Source organism: Mugil cephalus, chromosome 7 (genome assembly GCF_022458985.1).
Source record: "Mugil cephalus isolate CIBA_MC_2020 chromosome 7, CIBA_Mcephalus_1.1, whole genome shotgun sequence".
In the NCBI taxonomy this organism is placed as follows: Eukaryota; Metazoa; Chordata; class Actinopteri; order Mugiliformes; family Mugilidae; genus Mugil; species Mugil cephalus.
In genome coordinates this window covers 5,257,890-5,282,873 of record NC_061776.1, presented here as the reverse complement: position 1 = coordinate 5,282,873, position 24,984 = coordinate 5,257,890, and the positions used below count along the sequence as shown (strand labels likewise).

Here is a 24,984-nt window from a genome sequence, read left to right as displayed (position 1 = left end):
CATGTTTATAGTTACATGTCACGGCTTGGTCTTAAGAAGAAGAAAAAATGAATCTACTTTGTGATTTTTTGTGAAGACTTGGTGGTAAAAATGTGGTCGTCTACCTTCTAAGGCCAGACACTACAGGTGAATAGGGTTAAAAATTAACTAGATATCACCATGAAACTTCTTCAGTTCATTACTTACATAAATACAATCATTTCTGTATTGGAAGTTTTCTGTGAATTTATATTTAAATATGCAAATGAGGAGTTATCTACTGCACTAATATACACTAATTTTCAGAACAGACATCTGAATAACGGCTGAAGTGAGGTTCAAAGTTCTTGTTTCATTTTTGTTAATGTAAAACATTTCCAGGTATTTTATCTCCATAAATCACAAAATACTGTCAACAGTCCCCCAAAATATTTAAATTTGGTGAACTTGGTTTTAGGAGTAAAATGTTCTATAAATCAGGCTCTGAATGATAAATGAATAATCCTCTCTGTAAATACCTGCAGGATGTAGTTATAGGAATAAATCTGGAAACCTTGGTTTGTGTGAGAGCTACTGAAGTGGAGATTTCTGGCTCAGAGTACGAAGAGAAACTCATTTTAAAGTTTTACGTTGTAAAATCTTTTATATTTTTATTTGAAACCACTATGAACCAAAACCAAATCTACTCAAATCCTTTAAAACATATCATATAATAATGTCAACATATATAATATCAAAATATCAGATTCAATTTTCAACAACTTCAAACATGAATGATGATCCGTCGCTGATCGTCTCCTTTTACCAAAGACAAACTTTGTTGCTAATTTGAGCTGTAATTTTCTTCTTATATCAGACTTCATGGCATTTTTAAATGTCCCTCTCAGATAAACACAGACTAGAGGCAGAACATCTGGTCACATGACACTGTTGAACCAATCACGTTGTCAGAACTCGACACGAACCAATGAGAGTGAGTTTAGCTTCAGATCAGCCTTTCTGCTTTCATGATTGGTTACCAGTACAAAGGATGTGACCATATTTGGACCGGACAGACTTCTGCAGGAGATGAGGAGCTTCACAACAGTAGCTCGTATGTCGGGGAAGAGACGAGGCTCAAAGTAGAAAGATGATTTAAAATTAGAGTAAATTAGAGGCGCAAGACAGACAAAGTGTAGTGGAATAAACACATAAATGTGCATTTTGACCACTTTTTTTTTAAAGTCAGCAATCAGCTGCTTTTAACCAAACTCTACACCAGTGCTTCATGGCGTTCTCAATCTATTCCATCACGTTTCGCTTGACGAACAACGTCACCGCTGCACGTCGAATCTCCAGACGGTTCGACTGCAGCCGATCTCATTTCAACAGCTCAGTCAGTCGGACCAGTTCAGGCCTGAGTGTGTCTCCCACCTGGCTGGAAAAGCAATGACATTTTCAAAGTGCTGGCTTCTGTCTCAAAGCGCACACACACAAAAAAAATGTGTTTCTCTGCCTCCTCAAAAGTCAAATGGTGTGTTTTTCCTGCAGCAGAGGCAGGTTTCAGGGATGGATGTATCCCCTTCAACCATCACCTTTATCAAGCGTCTTCTCCGCTCTGAGGACGATGCCTCCGAGCTCTGCCAAATAAATTGAGGGTTATTTTCTTTTGAGATGCAAACTGAGGGGGGGGAGGTGATAACAATGACTTTTCTCATTAAAGCCGTTTTCACATCTGCTTGTGGGTCCCTGTGGATTGTTTTCTTCCCTCTATCTGACGAATAAATATCTGATGGATGCGCCTCACGACGCTGTACTGAGCGTAGCAGCCGAACGGGAGGACGTTACTGTCACGGTCGTGGTGAATGTTCTTCAGAGGAGAACATTTAGGACGTTCTTCATGTCGTCTTCACTCGTGTCCTGGTCCCTGTTCCAGGAACTTTTTCCGCCAACACAAACGTAACCAGGCTGTGAGCGATCCACGGAGCATCTCCGTCCTCTTCTTCAGCCTCCTGCCTTTAATCATCTACTCGGACGTTTTCACGACGTTCGGAGCTGCAGTGAATTGATAACTTCAGCTCCAGAGATAAGACACAAGACAGGGAGGAGTCAAACCATTTGTCTTTTTCACCGTCGCTGGTCGGACTCCATGTGGCATCGTGTTAAACACAGACGGACTCGTGGCCGTGTGGCGGTTCATCAGCGGAGGTGAGGATTGATGCAACAACGACAAACTCCACCTGCAGCTGTTTTAGGTGAATCAGGCGTAAATCTAACGTCAGTTACCTGCAGCTCGTACACCTGAGAAACTCAGAGGCATTTCAGCTTATCAGAAGACACTGTTACTATTATTATCAGGGATTTTAGTTTTTCTGTCTTCATAGTAACGTCCTCTGGCTCTAACACCATCATGTCGTATATGAGGGATTTGTTCCACAGGGGATTTTTAGATGCAGACTCTCAAAAGACAAAGAGTTAAAGTGAATAATGCAAACTGTGATTTTTTTTTTTTCTTTGCAAAAAAGTTGTGACTCGTGTAAAATCCTCTCGACCCTAAATCTAAGCCCTTCTTCTTCTTTTGCTGACATTTATTCAACAACGGTCTGGTAACATTAATGTACAACCAAAACAAATGTAAACTGAGGAAAATGGTTCATATCAATAAAAGCAAAGTCTGATCAGCGGGAAATCTCACGTTGATTTTTTTTTTAGAAAGACTTTGTGAGCAGAAACTTGAAGTTGCTTCCAAACCTTTGGCCGGTCACATAAATATACACTTACACTTTTATCAACATTTATAATAGGATGTGAGTTGATCAAAAAGTAAAATAATAACTTGTAGTATTTAGTTAATCCACTCAGACAGTTGTGCGGAGACGTTGCAGTAGTTGTGACTTTGTGCGTCTCCTGACTCGTGACCACTCGTATCGACGGCAACATTTCAGATAAAACTGAAGGAACTGTGTCAGACTGACCCCCCCTCGACACACACAGCCCTCGTACTATTCCACCAAAGCTGTGTGAACCTGTGTGTGTGTGTGTGTGTAGTTCTGCCCAGATTAGCTTGTTAAAATAGAGCAGCAGCGTTAGCATGCGCCGCGCTCCGGAGCCGAGAAAAGGCTGTTGATCAAGGTGAATGCTACGCTTGTCGTCTCGCCTCTCCCTCACATTCAATCACCCACACATCCTCCTGCTGCTGCTGCTGCCTGGCTAAATGTGTCTTAGTGTGTGTGTGTGTGTGTGTGTGTGTGTGTGTGTGTGTGTGTGTGTGTGTGTGTGTGTGTGTGTGTGAGGGGCGCGAGTGTTTCGAACAAGCGCTAGTTTGCCTGTTCATGCGTGCGAGGGTCAGGAGTCGACCGGTGTGGGTTAGGGACTTCGTGTGAGCTCGACTGTACATTTTCCGTGTCGACACGAGCGACGTCGAACACGTTCTTCTTTTTTAACGCTCGGTTCTTTAAGGGAACGTTTCACAGATCTGTCTGCCCCTGCCCCTGCCTGAGGTTAAATGAGCAACGGGACGGATGATTGTTCATGGCTTCACATGAAGCTGCTGGGAAACTTCAGGACCTGGCATTCGTTTGTGTGGGTGTTACTTAGACATGTAGATATGCACCTCAGGACTCCTCTGAGCACCATGCAGAGACCTGTACGATGTTAAGGAGGTGGTCATAATGTTTTGCCTGTAATTTCCACAGTTTGGCCTCTAATCCCCGTTAACCACCAGTTCCCTCCTGTAATCTAACGCGTGCTTTTCTTCTTTCCGCCGTTAATGCGCCGTGCGCGAGCTAGCATGGTGCCATTAGCTGCAAACAGCCGCCGTGGAATATTAAACACATGTGACCCGGAGAGCGCGTCTTACAGAACGGCGGCGACCCCGCCTGAGGCGGGACTGTTGTTTCTGCAGCGAGCAGGGTCCTCGGCAACAACCATTTAGTCTCCATTCATCAAAGTCGCTTCTTGTTTTCCTAAGCACCAGGAAATCAGGGGCGAGGTCACAATTTTCACAACAGGGAAAAAAAAAAAAAAAAAAAAAAAAAAAGAACAATATATTAAAAAACCCTCGCATAATTATTCATCATTAGCCGCACCCCATCAGTCCAGAGCCTTGTCATCGTCATGACAACGACCCCCTGGGCCCAACCCCCCCCCCCCCTCCCCTCCTCCTCCCTTTTTACACCTCCCACTGCATCCCACCCGCCCCTCAAATGTGCCACTCCAGCGGGACGGCCTCTTGACTGAACACGGCCGTCGGGCTTTTCTCTGCTTGAGACTCGCTCGTCCTCCGTGACTGGCACAGAAACACCCGGAGCCGGAGCTGGAGCCGGAGCCGGAGCCGGAGCCGGAGCCGGGGCCGGGGCCGGGGCCGGGGCCTCGCTCCCGGCAGCCATGTTCCTCACACTCTGGCTGTGATCCGGCGAGTCGACGTGGAAGCGGGTCCGGATATAGACCGGTGGCCGTCCATCATTTCTGTCCACTCCTCAAACGGACGATAACAACTAGAGGCTGCGGCGTCTGGACTGATGTACAGTAGAACGTGGCTCGTGCAGTCGGCGTTTCTGCATCTAAACCAGTGGCAACATGTCGTCTCTTGTCTCTACGGACAAACTGTCCTATGAAATTCCTATAAATGCCACAAAATGCACTCGGTGTGTAACAGTGTCAGAGTGAGAGAACTGAAATAAAGCTGCAGCTCTTTGACAGTTAAGACCATTAACAAAAGCGTCATCGTTACTGTAATTGAAGCAGTTTGGAGGAATTTTGTGACGCAACAGCTACAAAAAGACCATTTTAATCAAAGAAACTTCTTGCATTTGCAGTGAATTCTTTCTGGTGGTAGTTTCTGGTCTGGGAAGCTCCCTGCCCTTTACCGCGCACCTGCATGATGAGCCCGATGCACGTGTATGGATGCATGTGATTGGCTGCACTGATGCCACATGATCAAAGCAACTTAAACAGACGCCTTGAGTTAGTTTTGCCAATGAACATTCAGTTGTGTCCAAAAAGAGAACCTTCAGAACTGGAGAGGACACTCGGATGAGTCAAAATCTTTTTGAATACAACATTAGGGGACATTCTTGATCCTGAGACGAAGAGAACGTTCTCCGAGGACGGGGACAATGAGCGAAGCTGTAGGTGAGACGAACAAATGAAACCTGAGGCGGGAGCAGGCGGCCGGCGCGAAAAACAACCAAACGCATCAAAAACCAAGCACGGGACATAAAAGCAAACGTGTGTTCAAAGAGAACTCGCGGGGGAACGATGCGGTTTCTGCAGCAGAGACACGCAGTGGATGTTGAAATGTAGTTTGTTACACGGTAATTGCATCATGAAGCAAAGATGTGCCGGTACATGCTGGACGGATGAGAAGCACGGCTACGCAATGAGATAAATAAATAAATAAATAAATAAATAAATAAAACTACAGCCAATCAACTGACTAATTGCTACATTACTGCTGCCACTAAACCGAGAGTTTGTTTCTCTGATAACGAACGTGAGGACCATTGATTTTACGCAGCCAGAGACAATTGGCTGCACTTCACTGGAATGAATTGATGAATAAAACCTCGGTGTGTTCGGGACATTTACAGGTATATTACGCCTGAGAACTCAGAAAACACCTGGATTTGCTTTAACTCAGGCTGCTCTTTGTTAACACTCGTCATAAAGTCAGAGATTATCTATCATTCATTTGATGAAGGCCAAACAACTCACACCAGACTTCAACACTTCAGTTCTTACTCAGTTTACTCTTAGTGATCGATACTGAAACGTCGATACTTCTGACACCACATGTTTATGCTTTAAAACTGATTCTCAGATTAAAATATCGATACTTCAGTCATTGGAGGTGATGTAGAAAAACAGTGGAAAGTAACTAAACTACTGAGTTGTAGCAACACAACAAACCTTGTGAAACACAAACTCAGGTTGAACTCAAACACATAATATGAGACGTTTATGATGAGGACGACTCTTTAAGTCGGTTCTACCAAGCTGGTCTCAAACGTCCAGACTTGGTATCGACGATCAGCCAAACTTGACTGTTCCTCATCTGTTCATCACCTCATAAATCCCCCACACATTCTTTTTTTAAGCTGAGCTGAGAAGAAGCTGATCTGACTCCACCACATTAACTTATTTAAGTCCTGTTTGTTTTAACGTGACCTGTGTTTCCTGCTACAGCCTTTTCTGTGTTTGTAGGAGATAACTCACCCACAGGCTCTGGAGGTTTTCTCCATCTCGTCTGTGTCTTATTATGATTTGTCGTAATAAGTCGCCTTCTTGGCCGGGCCTCACTTGTAAAAGAGATATTTTTTAAGGTAAAACAGAACTGCCTGGACTCACCTATTCTTAAATAAGAACCTGGGACGTCCATAGTTTCAAATAAAGTTTCCAAATGAAGAAAAGAGAAATGTTCTGGTGTCCCTCAAACCAGCGGTTCACTGGGAAACGAACTAATGAGTGAAGCAAAATGGAAAAATCATGCAGAAAAATGCAGAAAAAATTCCAGGTCCAGACACAGTTAATAACCACCTGTGGCTACTGCAACTACAATTACTGTTTCACCAGCCCTTTAAAATTAAAGAAATTTTGCTTTTTCAAACCCATTTAAGTGCCCGGACCTGGATTTATTATGCATTTTCCCATTTTACTTCAGTTTCCAAATGTTTTAAACAGGCCTGAATTTCAAGAAATGGCTTTTTTTATGATTCCAATCGATCTTAATTTACAAGATCTGATCTCAATTAATAAAATCCTCCAAATAATTACTTACTTACGCGCCTATTCCTGCGTCCTCTTGTTGAAAATCTCACAGTTGTCTCGCATTTCTTGTCTCACAAGATCGCCCAACATTACGGGAGCTACGGCTGTTTAAACTGAGAGGACTTTCTAAGGCCTGGCTGCACAATTTGGGGCCCGTGGCCTCTTTGAATATCATTTATTGGTGCAGTTCCACTCCTGACCACAGAATAACACTGTGATACATTGATGGAAGGGTGGCGCTGTTGAGCTCCTGCCAGCTCAAATCCTGTGACGTGAAGAAGATCAGCAGCGAGGAAGAGGATGTAGATGGAGCGGGTTAGTTCAAAGAAAGTTGGAAAAATGATGATCTATTTACTAAGGTTGATTCCACCGCAGTGTATGTTGATTGATGATTGATTGAACTCGTGTTTTGTCTTGTTTATTGCACTAGTAAGTTTGTCTGTTGCACTAAATGTCTTTGTATTTGAAGATTTAGCTCTAGCTATGATATTTGAAGAAGTCAGTTGGATTTTCAGTATTTTTTTTTTAACGTAAATGTGAAGCACAATAACCAGCGCCATTCATTTTTCATTCAAAATTCACTTTTAATTAATCGTGTTTATTTTGCACATAGGCCCACATTTAATTTAATGTACAGCGAAATTAACAGTTTGTTAATTTTGTTAATTCCCTCCACTGGGGAGAATTTGGGCGCCCCAGCTCTAAGGTTGTGTTGGTCGGTGTATTTCAATTAACTGCTGTAAAAACGAGTGAAACGTCACCTCGGACCAGGCTACTCGCTGGGTATTCCCTCTCTCATGCACTGGTCTGTTGGTCTGAAAGCAGAGGGGAGGACCTGTGGCAGTGAGCCAGGCTGCCCGAACCCAACCTCCAACCCCCCTCCCCGCCCCCCCAGCGTCCTGTCACCAAGCTCACAGTGTCCTCACCGTGTCCTGACTTAAGGTAACGGCTCCAATTTCACAGTTTAATTATGGCTAATCTGAGGAAACCGAGCCAATGCTAATGAGACGGCGCGTGCTGGCAGCCGGCGCTCGCTGGGAGGAAAGTGTCTGGACAAGGTGCTGAGGATTTACTGCCCCGCTCTGTGGTGACGTCCCAGCTGGAAAGGAAAGGGCCGAGGGCAGAGGATGGAGCCACGGATTCGTTGTGAACTTACGAACAAAACCTTGTTCAGAGAGCACACGAATTTGGCAACAACATCCAGTTGTGACGATGGAAGTGTCTGGAATTCGCGCCCTTCTCTTCAGTTTAGTGTTTTAATGACCAACGTGAGGACTTTAATTTGTTTTGTTTTTGGAAGGTGCTGCAACACGAGGAAATAACTGACCCTTTTTCTCTTTTTTTTTTTTAAACAGATGAATAAATTATTGCAATTTCCTCCAATGTGCTGGGTTGTCTGTCTGCTCCAGTGACAACTCTCTCCTCTGGAAAACATCTCTGATCAATCATTCATTAAACTCACATTTTCTGACACATACACGTCAAGTGTGGATGAAACTGACACATGGAGGCGACTAATCTCAGTATTAAATTATACATCGTACAACATACGCTGTTAATTATCTATTAAATGTCTAATGTTGGGTTTAAGACCGTGACTCCTTGGCGATTTAATGTGGATTTTGTTTTGTTTCTTTTCTGAAAACTTCCCTTACATGATGCTGACAATAGATATATTTACAATTCAAAAACATTTTTTCTATGATTTTTAAGTTTTTTCACTCAACATATGTGTTTCTATTGTATTCAATTGAATTCATGAGGATTTTTCATCCTTTTCAGCTAAACCCAGATGAGCTAATGTTTCAGCTACATAGCGACGCTCTGCGTTCCTGTTATGTGGCTGGTATATATTGATGGCTTCAGATAATAAGCTCATAGCTAATGGATTCACTTAAAGCCCTTGAGTTATTTATGAACATATATTACATCTCCTAGACTTGAAACTAAACCTGCAGCAGCGGGTAGCGTTTGAAGGAAGCGTGATGCTAACCTTCCAATGCTTTTCATCAACACGATAAGGAAATATTTGTACTAAATGTTACTAAAATGTTTGTTGATAACATATTTCTTGTTCAAAGAAAGACTGTGGTCACCTTTTTAATTCAGGAAAAAGAAAAAGGTTCTACAGTTCTGTGATTTATGGACCCACCATCCACCCAGAGAACCTCCACATTTGTGAATGTGGGTGAGGTTTATCACTAGACACTTTGACACTTTATTTATCCTGTGATAGGTTCAGTATCCAGCAGCATCACTGCATAGAAACAGGAGGAAAAAAAGGTAAAAAATAAGTCAAATAAATCTGAGGTACAGTGTATAAATGTATATGTATCAGTAATAATTATTATAGATATTAGATTGGTCAGAACTCATCTCCATGGTAGAAACTGTCAGAGGACCTTGTTGCAGGAAGTTTGTTCAGTAACATTCGTCTAATTGTGTCAAAGGTTCCATTTTAACTGGAACCATGATCTTAAACAAACCAAGTTACCAACAATTTAACCAAATATTGACTAAAATCCACATATAATAATGACAAATGAGAAAAAGAATGAGAAAGACATGAGACTTGAACAACAAAGTCTGACTTACAGCTCATTTAAGACTAGATGCACGTACGTAGCCTAAGCTACCTGCGAGTCATTTATACTTGCTGCTCAGTCTGGCTGTGTCTTTTTTTGCCAGTCGGGTTCATTTTTGCTTCAACTTCATGCTTCACCTTCAACAATGGTGAATGAAACTTTCGAAGTTATACAAATGTTTGTATCTCTGAACTTCAGAGATGGAGAAGCAGCTGGAAATGTTAAAGCAGAAACACGTCACTATCGAACTGGTATCGATACATTTGATACCAGATCTTTATGCTCTATCAAAATGTCGATACTTTTGATACTGCAGTCATTGGAGGTGATGTAGGAACACAGTGGAAAGTAACTGAACCTCAGGTTGAACCGCAACACAGAACACGAGTCATTTTTTAAATGTTCACATGTTGTGTGTGATTGTGTCTCTGTTGTTGTATTAACTCTATTATAGTAAATGAGGCACTACCTCAACATAGTTCAGAGTTTAAAATAAATATGTCTTGTATTCTTTATGAAGCTATGGTTTGAGATACTCTACTGTTTTTTTGTATTTACACAAAGTATCGGTATCGGATCCGAATCGCCGATATCAGCCTGAATTTTACTCAGTATCGGACCGGAAAGGAAATCGGCGGTATCGAACATCACCAAATTCTGGGGCTATAACGTTAGGATCTGCTACACATATTCCTCTCCACTCCTCTGTCTTTGTCGCTCTTTAATTCATGTTGTGTGTTTAAAAATCATACCACACCAGATATTCACTATTTTAAAGCCTCGTGGGACCCGTCTATTCTGAAACGTGCACATGCAGACGTGCTGGAATCATAAAGATTAAGGAAAGCTGCACATATTTCCTCTCACGCAGACTCATCCTTCACTGCGCCCGGTTGCAAATGAACATCTACTTACACCTTTGCTTTGACTTTGTATGAAATCACTCTGCCTTTACAGTTCACTTTGCAATCAGTCGAAAGAAGAAGAAGGAAAAAAGGGAAAAACTTTAAAGGGCGAATGTGCCGATGTTCGAGGCTTTTTAGTTGTTCAAGTTGATTGCACTTTGAACCCAGTGATTTCAAAAACACCTGCCAGTCACCGGATGAAGACTCACTTTTATCCCGTAAAAGCAAAATGTGCCAGGAATCTAAACCTTTTCTGTCAGTGCCACATTTAAAAGTAGCACAAACAATGACACATCAAACTAGACGTACGCACACGTTTGTGGCAGTATAGCATCGGATAAACAAGAGCCAGAAGCTTCTGCTTTCACTGCTGCTGCGAACGCTCTAATCAACCCTCCATCGTGGCATTTTCTAATTGATTGGCAATCAGCGGCTTGTGACAGACACCTAGCAGACAGGTATTCATCCATTAAACCCAGCGTCTCTCTCATTTCATGGTGGGTGACTGTTAGACACCGAGTGACTGTTTAGGTATTATCAAAACACTGACAATTTAATCAAGAAACGTACGTCCCGGCATCTAGAAAGGCGAAACTCAAAAAGGTGGACGTGCCTCAAACGTCCTTCAAGAGATAACAGATGGAATTTTTTTTTTCTAGTATGAAATTATCAATTTGCTGAAATCTACAATCATGCGTTATCTTATTTTTTAGCTTTAAGGTAGAGAGGATTGCAGTGTTTCGGGATGGGGGGTGGGGGGGTTTGGGAAACAATGCAATCTTTTGAAAGTATTCATCACCTGATAAAAGCTGCCAAGGTCAGACCTGTGGGAGATTGCTCGATCGAAAACATTATTTGTGCACGAGGGTTGTTTGTCTGGAGAGAGCACTTTTAAAGGAGCAAAACGGCCCGGGGAACAGCGTTGGAGGCAGCTGAGAGCGCAATAATGTCTGGCACATTAAACTTTCTTTAAGAAATTGTGCCATTATGAGTCGTCGTGACGGCTTAGTGGGTCGGGGAAACCATGAAAACAGAATTTCTTTTATTCTCCTGCTCCTCCGTGGCTCCCCATCTAATGAAGGAAGAGGAAAGTGCTACACGGAAGATAATGCATATGTTTTGAACAAGAGAGCAGCTGAATTCGCGCCCAGTCCAGGTCACGTAGCAGTCCTCTGAAAACACGACGCGTTCTCCGCGTGTTTTAAAGTCAATGCGTCGCTAATAAACAGCAGTGGAAGCTTCAGGAGGCGCCGTATTTTAGCCTCTTGTTATTTATTGCAGTGCGTACGTTACTTTATGAGGTTAATAGACCTGGAAGCAGGCTTAAAAACCACTGGAAAGCTGTGATAAAACGAGCTACCTAGAGTAGCAAATAGCTACTAGCAAAGCATTATTGGAAAAAATCCCTTAACAAGCTGCTACGCTCCTTTACACCAATCCCTGCGCTATGAATAAGACCTAGTGGCTTCTTTGATACGCAGACATTTCAAGAAGCCGTATTTTCTAACTAAAAGATCTATTTCTGTGCAGGTATCGCTGAGGTTGGTGTCGCTCTCGCCTTCTATTTTAACTTTATAATACTCCACTAAGAGTGGATCAAACTAGACCCACCGGGGCGAGTTACTCAGTCGTCATCAGCATAGAAATCCACTCCCCACTGTTTGTGATCAGCACAGTAACACAGGAGCTAAACTGAGAATTAATCCGCGCTAATTGCTCACCGCGCTGCTCATGCTGTGATTCAGAACGGCTACATTAGCCAACTGGTATACGACACACAACGGTAATGTGAATTAAGTAGCCCATTAGATGCACGCGGAACAACCCAGTGGCAACGCTGGCAACACAACGAGCGCGGAGTCGGGTTGTAAATGTGAGGCGAAAGAAAAACAAAGAGGGAAATGGATCCTAAATCTCCACAATCATCTCGTCAATTAGTGCGGCGTCGCTGATCACCAGTCTGAACTGGAAGGTCTGTCGTGAACACCAAGCATCTTGAAGTCTTAAAGGAACAACAGCAACGTGACAGGAAGGAAACAAGATGAAGAATCTGTAGACGTCCTCATTTCAAGTGTTGGAAAATGTAACTCACGTTTGTTCTTGGATTTGGAAACTGTGCTGTGACAAATGAGGCTCCGGCGAAGAAGCACTCGAACCCGTTGTAGATGTCTGGAAATAAATACGACTCAGCTGGAAACGACAACTCCTTTGGTTTTGAGATCAGACGAAGGACCCGTTGGTAGTGGAGTGACACCACTACGCTCTGGTTCCTGTGGTCGTTCCCCATCTGGGTTAAGCCAACGTTTCTGGAGGGTAACCACTGCAATAGTGACTAAATTCCCATAATCCTTTACTCTACTGTATGTAGACGATATGTAGCCAAATCTAAACCATAAATCAACCTTGAGGCATGATCCAAAGCATGCAATACAGTTGGGCTGATACATGGACCTTGAGTTGTGGCTGCAAACTCAAAATCTAGCTAATGAACAATGAAGCACTCAAACCCGTTGTAGCCATCTGGAAATAAATAGGACTCAACTGGAAACGACTACTCCTTTGGTTTTGAGATCAGACAAAGAACCCGTTGGTAGTGGATTGACATCACTACGCTCTGGTTCCTGTGGTCTACTGGTTTAAAGGTAACCACTACAATAGCTACATTACCATAATCCTTTACTCCATGAAACAGACGCCAAATCTAAACCATAAATCAACCTTCAGGCATTCTCAACCCCATCCAAGCAACAGCTCTGCTTTTGCATGTGGTACAGTTGGGTTGATACATGGTTAAATCCTGTGCTTGACTTGTAATCACTTGGTTTCTGTGAAGTTACTGAGTCGCTGCTTCAACAAGTCCCTGAGGAGAAAATATTTGGATGCAGTTTTCCCCTTTTTCCCTTTTTATCTGATGGACTTTCCAATTAAAGCTCAGAGGTTCAGAGGTTTATTTTATGTGGAGTTTGGTCATTTCTCTTTAGCTCAAACTCACCCTCACCTGAGGATTCAACTTGTCTTTTCAGGCTAATTGTGTCCCAACACAATCCGTCCTACATCGTCTTAACTACCAACGAACACGTTTTGTGTTTAGTTTCTGAGGCACCAGTCTAAACTGCTTGTTTACCGGCTGCAGGCAACAAAAGCCTCAGCACACACGCAGTGACGAGAGGGAAAGCAGACCAGCCAAGCAGTATGATACTGTCGGTGACCTTTGCATCCAAGGTGGCTCCCAGCGGGTTTTCTCTGGAGCTGTGCTGAAGTTTAAAATCGCCTCCGATGCTGCGGCAGCCACGTAAGACATCTGGGAGCTGTCACCTTTTCTTCTGCTGCATTCAGCTCAGACTGAAGTGACATTTTTAAACATGCCGAGTGAAGGCAGAACAAAAAGGGGAAAGTTGGTCTGGAGTAGACGCTCCTTTGGGAACTGATTATGGAAACAATATGCCGATAATAGAAGAGTAACAGCAACATAGACGTGCATTGGCTCTGATTGGTTGAAGGATAATCCAGTTTGTGTGTATAGTATTTTTTCTTTCTCTGTACTAGCCCATAATGAAATATAAATGCTGTATTTACAGACTGGTACACCGTCCTCACTATCCCCCTTTTTTTTAACTCCACAACACAAACAAAATAAATAAAGAAGCTGCTAACAAAAGATGCAATACTTGAGTTTTTCCAAGGTGACACTCTGAAAGACACTCTGAAAAGAACCAGAGTGTCGTGTTATTCCATAGAATAGTGGATTCTCGGTTAAGCAGCCAGTGAGGTTTGTATCCTCCAGCACTCCCACGCTGCCTGACATTCGCCTTTGACTGTTCCTGTCGGACAAAGACTGTACTTCGCTGTGCGAATATATGTGTCTTTGAATGTGTTGCATTCAGCTTCTGTCAGATGCTGACACAGACTCCAGCAGCTCCGAGGCTGAGCCTTAAAGGACAAAGCCTCACAACTCAATACACTGCATGTACATCATATTTACTCACTTGTAGAGCTGTTGGATTCATTCCCACCGGGGTAGAGCTGCTTATGTTGACGAGACGAGGCATATACCAGCCTCCATAATGTAGTTTTGCACGTTAAAAAATAACACTCCTAAATAAAATGGCCTTCCATCACTCCACTATCTATCACCACCTACTACTCTCACTATCTGAAGCTGGACACACAAAGGCTGGTTCCATCCATAGCCTGTATTCTTTGCATTGTCTTTGGAGCCAGAGTCTGATCAGTAGTTGGCATGGCAACTGGTAGTCGCCATAATGTCACATCCTATTTCTATAATGCTAAATAACAAACTAAAACCACACTCATCCTAAACACTGACACTTGAACATGCATCAACATTTTATTAACTACCTAAAATGACTGTGACCATCCATCAAAAATTTAATAATTGATGAGTATTTTAGTGTTTTAGTTTATTGCAACTCCCATCTACTAACATGAAGGAGGTGGAGCTTATGAGCTATACTGCAGCCAGACACCAGGGGGAGCTCTACTTGATATGTAACACTTCCGCACTTGTGACGACGCCTAAACCATTTCTTGACCAAAAAGTTCCGCACTCTGCAAACTCTACAGCTAACATGCAGATATGGAAAGGAATGATACCTCCATACCAGCAGGGGGCAGTAGTCTGTGTTTATCATTCAAGATGGAAATCCATCAAAGCTCGGACCCTATGAGCTACAAACCCTGAATAAACTCTCCTGATTCATGCGCATCGTTTGGTCTAAAACTGATTCAGGTTTTAACCATGAATAACAAGCAACCCTGTGATTGTTTGAGATAACAGAACAATGTGTTAAGTACAACAACTCCCATGGTTCCACACTACATCAGGATGTTTTAAACTACATATGTTGGTACTGTTAAGTTTTATTACATAAACAATGAGATTGTTAATCTATGTATCAAGTAGGGATTACATATCGCTAACTCTATGCAAATGAATAAAAATGATTTAGGTTAGCTTAGCTATTAGCTTCACTATTAGCTTCATAAATGCTACACTGAAAGGCAAACAGTTTGTATATGATTGAACACCTGAAACACTGTTAAGTCTAACTTTGTTTTCTCATGTATTTTGTGGAAATATACTGCAGCTTGTGATGCTACACTATCTTTTTGTTGCTCCCTGCTCATTGGGATTCTACCGGGAGGTGCCACAAATGCTATCTCGCTCACGTTCAAAATGACAGAAAAAGATTTGCAATGTTTTGTTTTGTGCATATCTTATCTAATCAACAATCCACTGTACGAAGCCCGAAATATGAAACGGAGAAAAGGCAGCTTATCTTCATGTTTGACAGACTTGAACCAGCTTATGACTGGTGTTTTCGCTACATGAATAGCTCTTTAATGAATCCATCGTAAACACGTCAACTGGTTGAATTTGATTCATCATCCGGCTGTTTCGGCGCTACGGTGTATTCAGTGCTTGTTTACGGAGCCTGCATACTCCTCTTTGCAGGTTTGTATTTCTGCACACGCTCAGGAAAGCTGTGTGAAGTGTATGCAATTATAAACATAGATGCATTCTGCATTCCCACAGGCACCTCTGTGCACGCCGCCTGCGCACACACCCACACTGCAGCTGTATAAACAGATCAGTCCACCATCGCACATTAGCTCTGTCAGCTGCAGGAGTGCGGCGTACATCAGCCGGGCCTCTGATGCTTTCTGCTAACCCCATGGAGGGAGGGAGGTATTCTGGGGAGCTTGTAATGGCTGCTGTGGTGGGTGGGGGTAATTACGGCTGAGCCTCCGGGCCCTGACAGGCCTCTTTGTGCCCACCTGGAGAGCCCTGCGCCTGGCGTCTCCGAGGCTGCCTGTCAGTGTCCGGTAAGGCCCTGCAGACGAGGAGCCAGCCTCCCAGCTAACACGAACCTTTAGCTGCAGATGTCACGCAGTGTGTGGCGCCGCTGTTGCTACCGCCAGGAGAAGAGATTTGTGGAAGGCAGATGTTAAGAGTCAGGAGGACACGACGCTAAAAAACACACAAGTAACGACTGACATATTTACATAAAAAAATATGCATCACGCGTGTGCATTTTCCTTTTGTTCGCACAGTTCTTGTTCCTGCAAGGATTTGTCATTATTTATGAATTTTAGTGATTATTTTACCTCAGATACTTTAATTCACACACAAGCAGCAGTAGGGCTCAGAAAACGAAGCTACGAGATGTTTATTAGTATTTAATAAAATATGGAGGAGCCATCTAACTCTGAAGACAGGCAGATAAGCCAGGCAACAGATGTAGACACAATGATGTTCTTTTTGTTGTCAAGAATAAAAGCTGTGATGTGTGATCTAGCTGTGATATGTTTCATTTTGGAGTAGCTCCAAAATTAGACTGACGTGTGCGACATCTTAGGAAAACAAGTTTGACATCATTCTTATTAAACATTTATTTTTCGGATTTACGTCAACGAGCTCAACCTCTAGTTAATTTATTTACTCTCATTCTTTATTTCTACAAAGACGAATGTGGAGAAGACGTGGAGGACTGTGGGCTGGTTGTTAGAGTTGGAGTTTGTCAGATTCGTGCTCACGTTCTCTTGTCGTGGTTTCGTTCGCTTGTAGAGTTGTTGCACGTCCTGATCTTCCTCCTCGTTCACCGATACAGTTTAAATTAGCAAGTGATTGGGCGACAACGCGCCGCACCTACCACGATACCGAGATGCCACGGGCTAATCAGGCGCGAGACGTGGTTAATGAGACGGCCTTTCGCAGACACCATTTGCTCAACGACGCATGCAGACGACGGTGATGCTGCGTGTCGTCCGGTCTGAATCACAGCTCTGTGTTCAGGACCAGGGCTGTCTCAAGACAGTCTGGGGGCAAGGGGCACCTTGGAGGCCCCCACCCCACCCACCGACGCTCAGAAAACATTAAGCATTTTAAGAAAATAGCAAAATTTGCTTAAATTATTTAAATAACAAACACGTAACAATACAAAAATGAAACAATAAATATAGTTTCTTGAGTTTTTACACTTAGGTCTTAATGACACATTTGCTCACACAACTGTATCCTAGTGCAGCTTAGAATAAAATATAAATACATAATACTATATATGTTTTTTTTTTCTTTCTGCACGGCCTGAGAAGTTAGTTCCTTTCATTTTGCCCGGTGTTGGTGGGGCCCCATGTCATCGTTGTAGTGTCTAGAGGAGGTTTCAAGAAGGCGGCGTCATTAAGGGGGGCCCTGTTCAGGACATTAGGGCCGAGCCTACAGGTGTATAAACCAGGCTGCTGTCGTTACGCACCTTGTTCTGTCTGAGCGTGGCCTCTCTGGAGTCTGTTTTGTGGACTGATATTCTGGGCTTCCATGTTCCTACCTTTTATTTATTTATTTATTTATTTGTTTTCTGAATGACCTAACTGTACCTAACAGCCCATTTAGCACCTGGGGAAAATAGGAGTGGGGGTGTGAGCATTGCATTGCCAGCTGTCTGTTGAGCCATGCTGTTTGCCAGAAAGCCCAGCGGGTGTCTGCCAGCCCCTGTAAGCAGCCTGCCGGTCTGTTGAAGTGTAGCTCACAGTCAGAACAATGTGTGCTGTACGTACAGAGCAGAACCACAAGCAGGTATGAGGCCGCTCCGACTTCTCCCGCCGCACCTCAAGTTGTTCTCGGATGATTTTCCGCTTTGGTATTTGAGGAACTGCACGTAACACAAAGAAGAAATCTAACAAGATCTTCCTTCTGGTTATCCGACCCCCCCCCCCACGGCGCAACGATCCAAACATAATGGAGACGGTTGATGCGTTTACATGGACACTTGTATTCTGCTAATGATCAAAATAAAAAAAAATTGCCTCATGTTACCGTTTTAATCAGATGTGGCTGAAAGGGGGCGGCGTAAGCCTTTGATAATCTCTTCAGTTGTTTACATGGTTATTAGGAGCTAATATTTTCCTGCTGATCACACTCTGGTTGGAATAAATCCATTCTTTCTCAGCGTGTTTGGGTAAACATCAGGTTTTAAGGAGGGACAAAAGACGAGCCGAGCTGAAGTCAGTGTTGTCAGTGAAGCTGAGGGGAAAACTTCCTCTTTGGTTATAACTCAGGCCGATTCAACCCTCAACAAAGTTCTACTGCAGTTGATGTTTTGAGGCACGTAAACACATAGAGAGCAGATTAAAATGATTTAACTTTAAGGCCAAATTAGAGTCCATCTGTTCCGAAGTGTTTCCAATCAACGTGATGAGACTCGTGTGTCGTTCAGCGGCCAGTTTTTAGGGATTTAACTCCGTCTGATCTTCACGGCACATGTCTGTGGACGTGTGTGATGTCACAGACAAAGGAAGAAGAGGCTGGAAAAGGTTACAAGACCATCTGTAATGTGCTGTAGGGATAGATGGAGCAGAGCAGCAGTTACAGTTTTTCCTCAACATACAGTTTGAGCTCGTCCTGGTTAATCAGGACAAGCTCAAACTGTATTTTTCGTATTTTTCATAGTGTCTAGTTTCCTGCTACGTCAAAGTCCTGAGAAGGTCAGTTACAGATCAACCAACTATATCAGTATGTCAAAGAAAACGACTTATAGCTGCAGTCATTGGGGATGATAGTCAGTATTTAATATATTTGAGGGGGGGCGGTCTTTGGGAGGGGAGGGGCCTCAGCGGATCATCCCACAGATACTTGATCAGTTTGGGATCTAGTGAATTTGGAGGCCAGGTCAACACCTTGTGCTATGTAGTGCTACATGTCTAAGTAACATGAATGAATGCCAGGTCCTAAAGCTTTCCACTCCTCTTGCTGTGGCTGACTACTTGTTCCAAAGCTAAAGAACGACCCTGGTGGGACTCGAACCCACAACCTTTGAATGACGTCTCACATTCTTGACTAGAAGTCCAATGCGCTCAGATCAGATCAGAGACAGTCTGAGTGTAGTCTGCCCTCTCACAGCCAGATTTCCTCCCACACCACATGCTGCTAACAACTCTTTTACTGGCACTCGCCTGCAGAATGTGAATTTGGAGGCCAGGTCACCACCTTATGCTGCTCTTCATGTTTTCTTTTTAGTTGCTCCTAACGACTTTTTGTGTGTGCGTCAGGCTGCATCCTGCTGCCATCAGGGAAGTGTCATTGCTATGGGGGCGTCTGGTCTGGTCTAGGTGGGTTCTACGTGTCTAATGCCGCTTTCACACTGAAAATAGCTCGCTGCCGCGGGATTTTCTGACCAGGATCGACCCCCCCGACTGCCGGCAGTCACGGGTCTGACCTCCCGCTGTGAGAGCCGTGTGTGTGCCGGCTTATTTCCTCCCTCTCATACGTCATTTCATTGACCACGTCATCATTACACATTTACGGCGCACTGCGAGGTAAACAGTGGACAGCATGGACGTCAGCGAGTCGAATGCCGGCCCTGCTGTTTCGTGAATTGCAATTTTGTTCCTTATTCTGCAAAGTGGACAAACTCAGCACAGACCGGAGTTGAGCAACCACCAGTGGCCCCAATCAGTGGGATTTCCCATGCAAAAAAATCTATGCCCTTCAGGGATCAAAACTTTGCTCTGTTTGAGGTCTGAATGTGGGACTCTCGCAGCCCTGGAGCTTCTACAGCGACTCCACAGCGACAAAATCAGAACGCGACAGGCAGGTACATCAACGTCATTGGGTAATTTAGCAGGACAATGCGTGGATGTGTCGAGTCGCTACATTCCTGGATTGCCTGAAGGGACATTTGACCTGGGAAGTAGCAAGAAGAAGAAGAAGACGACGACCTCGGACAATGCGGGATTTTCATGCAGTGTGAAAGGGACGTAAATAACATCCATAAGGTCACTTCACCTGCCAGTGGTCATAATGTTGTGGCTGATTGGTGTATATACATGGTTATGGATTGCTACATATATATATATATACACGTGTGTGTTTTTATTAACAACTCTCTCTATGACAAAGATTTTTAGAAAGCGTACTATCTGCTGTTGGCAGGTAAGCCCACACACTCTGACAGACACCTGAGTTACATCCCAGCATGCATCTGGCCCTTCGAGCCCCCGCTGTGAGCTGTCATTTCCATATCAAAGACCGTTTGGGCGCCGCGTCACAACCAGAGAGAGGAAAAAAAAAAAAAAAAAAACGGAGGCAGCACTTCAACAGCCTCTCGATTCAGTTTTTCACAGGGATCCATTTGAATATCTGAGGCAGGAGATGCAGATGGAGTGTATGAGTAAAAAAAAAAAAAAAAAACAACCACTCAGGTGTACACTATTTGTGCAAAAGCTCACGTTCGCGCCATTGTGTTGATTTTCTCTAGGATTCGGGATGAGAATGCATTTGGAACACGTCGCCGTGGAGACAAGACAACCTTGATCCAGTGGGTGAGCGCGTGTCTCTGCTTCATGAATATTCTCATTCAAATCCAGCAGCTCTGTTTTCAGGCACCTGGACGGACAGCTAGCGCCACAACGCAGCGCGTCGCTGCGAGCGATGCCAAACGCTTTTCATCTCTGCTGTGGTTTGGTTACGCTTGGGGAAAAAGGAAAAGGTTGTCGTAACACCAGGCAATCTGTGACTTGCTTCTTTCTTCCTGACGTTGCTAAATGTGTGTGTTTTTTTTTTTAAAGAACACTGATCAGGGCCAGCGCAGAAGCTCACAAGCACCACGAGCAACGCCATCAAACAAACCCTCGTCCTGCACATTCGAGCGTGTTCCCAGATTATTGCCGAGAGGACTTTTTTCTTTTTGCCTCTTCAGAGAGCGTGCGCCGGTTTAGCCTGCCTGAGATCTGATTACAAAGCGTCGGGGTTCAGCCAGTCTAATCCATATTCCACTTGTAGAGAGTGTGACAAGTAAAAACACACTTTCAGAGCTGACACTTAAAAAAAAAAAAAAAAAGAAAAAGTAAAAAGTCTAACGAACAGCTGATTTAACTGATCACCTCAAATCAGTGGAATTCAGACCCTCGAATCAACCTGGAGCCGCAAATCTGAGCCTTAGCATCAAGCTAACCTGCACGCCCGAGCAGTGATTACGTGAAGTGGTGCTAGTGGAAAGGTCTACGCTTAGTTTTTGTTTTTCATTAGCTTCTCTCTCAGACAGATTGGAAGCGCCTTGATTTGCGGTGAACAAAGTGACCTAGCCGGGCTGGAAGGAAGGAGGGGAGGAGGAGGGGAGGGGGGTTAGAGGGGATTAGTGCCACTCCAGGACAATTATAATCTGGTTGCTGCCACGGCAACCTTATCTTCCACCTCCCTCCCAACAAACATTACACTCCCTTAATTGGACACACGTCTCCTTGTGGAGACAACAGAGCCGAGTCCTCTGGCCTGGCCTCGGCGACTCTGCGTGAGGCATTGGCCGGTCACAGCGGAGGATAATGGGCGGGACCCGGAGTCATTTAACGAGCAGCAGCGAGTCGCATGAACCTGTTAGAAAGACCTTAAATGTGGATGTTTTAATAAAAGGGTTGTGATCTGTTAAATGTTTTTCTCCTTAACCAACAAAAGCAGAAAGATCTTCTAAGACACCGTCAGTATCTGGTTCACTCTCCAGAAAAAACTACTACCAGGGTTTAGGTGTGTTAATTAGGGCTTAGTGTCGCCAACTAATGTTGCCATTGGTTCCAATTTGTGTCATTTCCACAATATTTTACCTCCACTTTCACTTCCTCCATATGTCTTTACTTCTGTGCAGCTCTCCTCTGTCGTCATATTTATTTATTTATTTATTTTTAAAGCCCAATCAGCTCTCAGGCTTGGATGGTGCGCTCAAAGTTGGAGCTTCTGACGTGTTTTGATCTCATCTTGGACTCATGAGACTGCAGCGAGATTTCTCACCAAAAGGATACAGGAAATATTTAAAGAATTGATCTGAGGATTTTATGAACTGACATTTGAAAATAGTTTTTTTTTTTTTTTTTTTTTTAAACCCAGTTCTAGTCTTATTAATTATGGCTGCAACGCTCAAGCGCCAAAACCTGGAATTCCTCAACTTTTTACAGCAGAAATAAACATGTTTACAGCTTTTGGTCTCTACAGTGAACTCCTCCATTCACGACAACTGTAATTACTTATAGAACTCACTCAGCTCGTTTCAATTAGGCTTAAAGTTATGATTATTTAAAGTCTCTTTCAGTGGCAGGTGGGTACCAGCACAGGTTGCTAGCTCACCTCCACTCACGCTACACTATGTTTGGCGGTTGCCAAGGTGGTGACGACCGAACGAACCACACCGAGCTTCAAACAAGTTTTCAATCTTTATATAAAACATGGTTCATATGGTTCAAGATAGACAGCAGAGGTTTTTACTGTCATGGCTTTGAAGTGTAATGGAAGTGGGTTATGACAAATCAAGATGGCCGACATGAAAAACAAATGGTCTGTAGAGGGTATGGTAGTTTGTATGCATCACTGTTGAAGCCAATTGTCCTTAATTTGATCCGATAATCCACATTTTTCCCAGTCTCGCTGGATTTACTGATACATTTCACCATGTTTTTTCCTCTATATTGGTTGCTGGTCAAACAAAATGAGTCCGCCCTTGTTATTAATTTACTCGTGGAAGTAAACCGAAAACAGTATTTTAAAATTAGAGGCTTGTTCGTCCAACAACAAATTCACGGTGGCGCCGGAATATTTCTCCAGACGTCACGTTGTGTTACCTGAACTCAACCAAGTTTTAAGAACTGAACGTCTTTCTTTCTCGCACAATAACAGATTAAAACCCGACTTCAAGGTTTGAGGACAGAGAAAGTGTCTCCACAATGAGAATGAAAGAGCAGGACGGAGGGAAGACTAGACCAAGATCTACGAGAGATTTAAGGCTGAACAGAAAAAGCAGATTACACACATTAAAGTCCTTCTGTTTGCATTTAAGTCGACGCACCAACATGCTTCCCATGTAGTTCCGACCCATTTGTTGGACTTAACATGCTTGACTCTCAGGTGCATAAACTTAACAGTCCCATAATCATTTACGACCTGTTTTACTGTTCCATTGTTCTGCCTTTATTGGTTTTATTGCGTGCTACTTTCCTCATTACCTTTTTACGCCGCAACAATAAATTTTCATGTTATCTCCATTTCAAATATACGGCGGCATGGATCCAGGGTGGGGTGGTGGTGGTGGTGGGGGTGAGAATTCATCTCTCCGCCTGCCAAATAAACTCAAACCTGCAGGCTTGTTCAAGCCGCACTTGCGAAAAAACAAATTGTCTCCTCTGCACTCAGAAAGTAACTTTTCTTTTTTTGTGTGTGTTTTAACCTGTCATCTGTGATGTAGTATGCTAATATTCTTATTTTACAGAGTATGATAAAACTATAATAAACACCGTATGGAGTGATGATGGATGCTTTGTTGCAGGCTGGGACTTTTTTTTTTTTTTTTTTGCTTTGCCTCGGTTCGACAGCGCGAGATGGAGGGATTTTCTCTGCTTCTCTGCAGAGGTTCGATTGGTCATAATTGGCTCCTGTTTGCAGCTAGGTATTGATCACCTCGATAGACCCTCCATTCCAGCCTCCCAGCTTCTCTCCCCCTCTCTCTCATCATCCGTCGCGACCCTCCTCCCCTCATTTTCCAACCGTTCCTCTCTCTCAGGCCTCGCTGCTGCCACTTTGATAAGCATGGTGAATGGCGTGCCGTCATCGGTACAGACTAACTCTTGAATCAATAGGCGAGTGCAGATGCTCAGCAGTCTATTTACCACAGAGATGGTGGAGAATAGCAATGCTAAGAGATGAAAGCCGAGAGGGAGAAGGACTGAGAGCGGCGGTGGCGGCGGTGATGGAGTCGGCACCAAACATTTAGATTATTGTTAGAGCCCATTGTTGAGGTGCTGCTTATTTATTTTCTTTCTTACTTTGTTTTTCTATTGATTTACTCGAGTCCACTTTTAAAGACGGCACCGCATATAGTTAGTGACAAAAGAAAGTTTTTTTGTTTTTGCAAAAAAAAGCTTGGAAGCTCGAACAACAAAGTGTTTGTCTTGAAATGACTGAGCTGAATAAGTGTAAAGGTTTTCTACCAAACATATAAAAGTAAGGAACGAAAATAGTGTCAAACTTCATATTTTAAGGCATTGAAGCTTTAACTGGAATTAACATCCAGCCACATCTTGAGATCCGACCTCAGTTTCTTAGTGTAGTCACAGTCTCTAATGGACCTGTAACTACTGCTGCTTCAGAACCACGAACAGAAAAATCTCCAGTACTAAAGATAAACCACTGAAGAAACATGGAACGACAATCATTAACCACATGCAGATACGTTTTGTAAAAAACAGTATCACACACACTCAGTACGTTAACATGAACATGAAAAAAACAAATTGTTGCCTTAATCAGACTTTAACTGGACAACGCTTGTGCGCATGCTCCACAACCGCTGCGTTGGCTTATGACCCCGGAACAAAAAAGAAACAGAAAACCACTCGCAGAAGAAGAAAGTAAACAGAGCCGGGGGATTGCACCATCTTATCTGCACCATACGAGATTTAAAAACTATTATCCATATGGTCGTTGTTTGAAATGCCGCTCTGCTGCCTGACTGAACGTCTCTAGTTGTGTATTAACCAGAAAGGGGGACGTATTAACCTGCTGACATGACACATATCGCCACCTAGTGTGGAGGAGGAGGAGGACATGTTCCCGTCAGTTTCCATTTTCTCTGCTGCATGTAAACTGGGACAAGGACCACATTCAGACTTTGAGCTCAACTTCGAGCTCGATTTTTTTCCTGAATGAATAAGACAAAATTCCACAAATGTGTCCCAGATGACCTTGCGTGTGGTCAAAGGGTCCCGGTTGTGTT

At 43.5% G+C, this 24,984-nt stretch overlaps 1 protein-coding gene across 1 annotated transcript in view; it reads right to left on the bottom strand.

Annotated features, from left to right (window-relative positions):
* LOC125010894 (receptor-type tyrosine-protein phosphatase N2-like) overlaps window positions 1–24,984 on the bottom strand; it is a 206,381-nt gene that overhangs the window by 68,874 nt on the left and 112,523 nt on the right. The window lies entirely within an intron of this gene.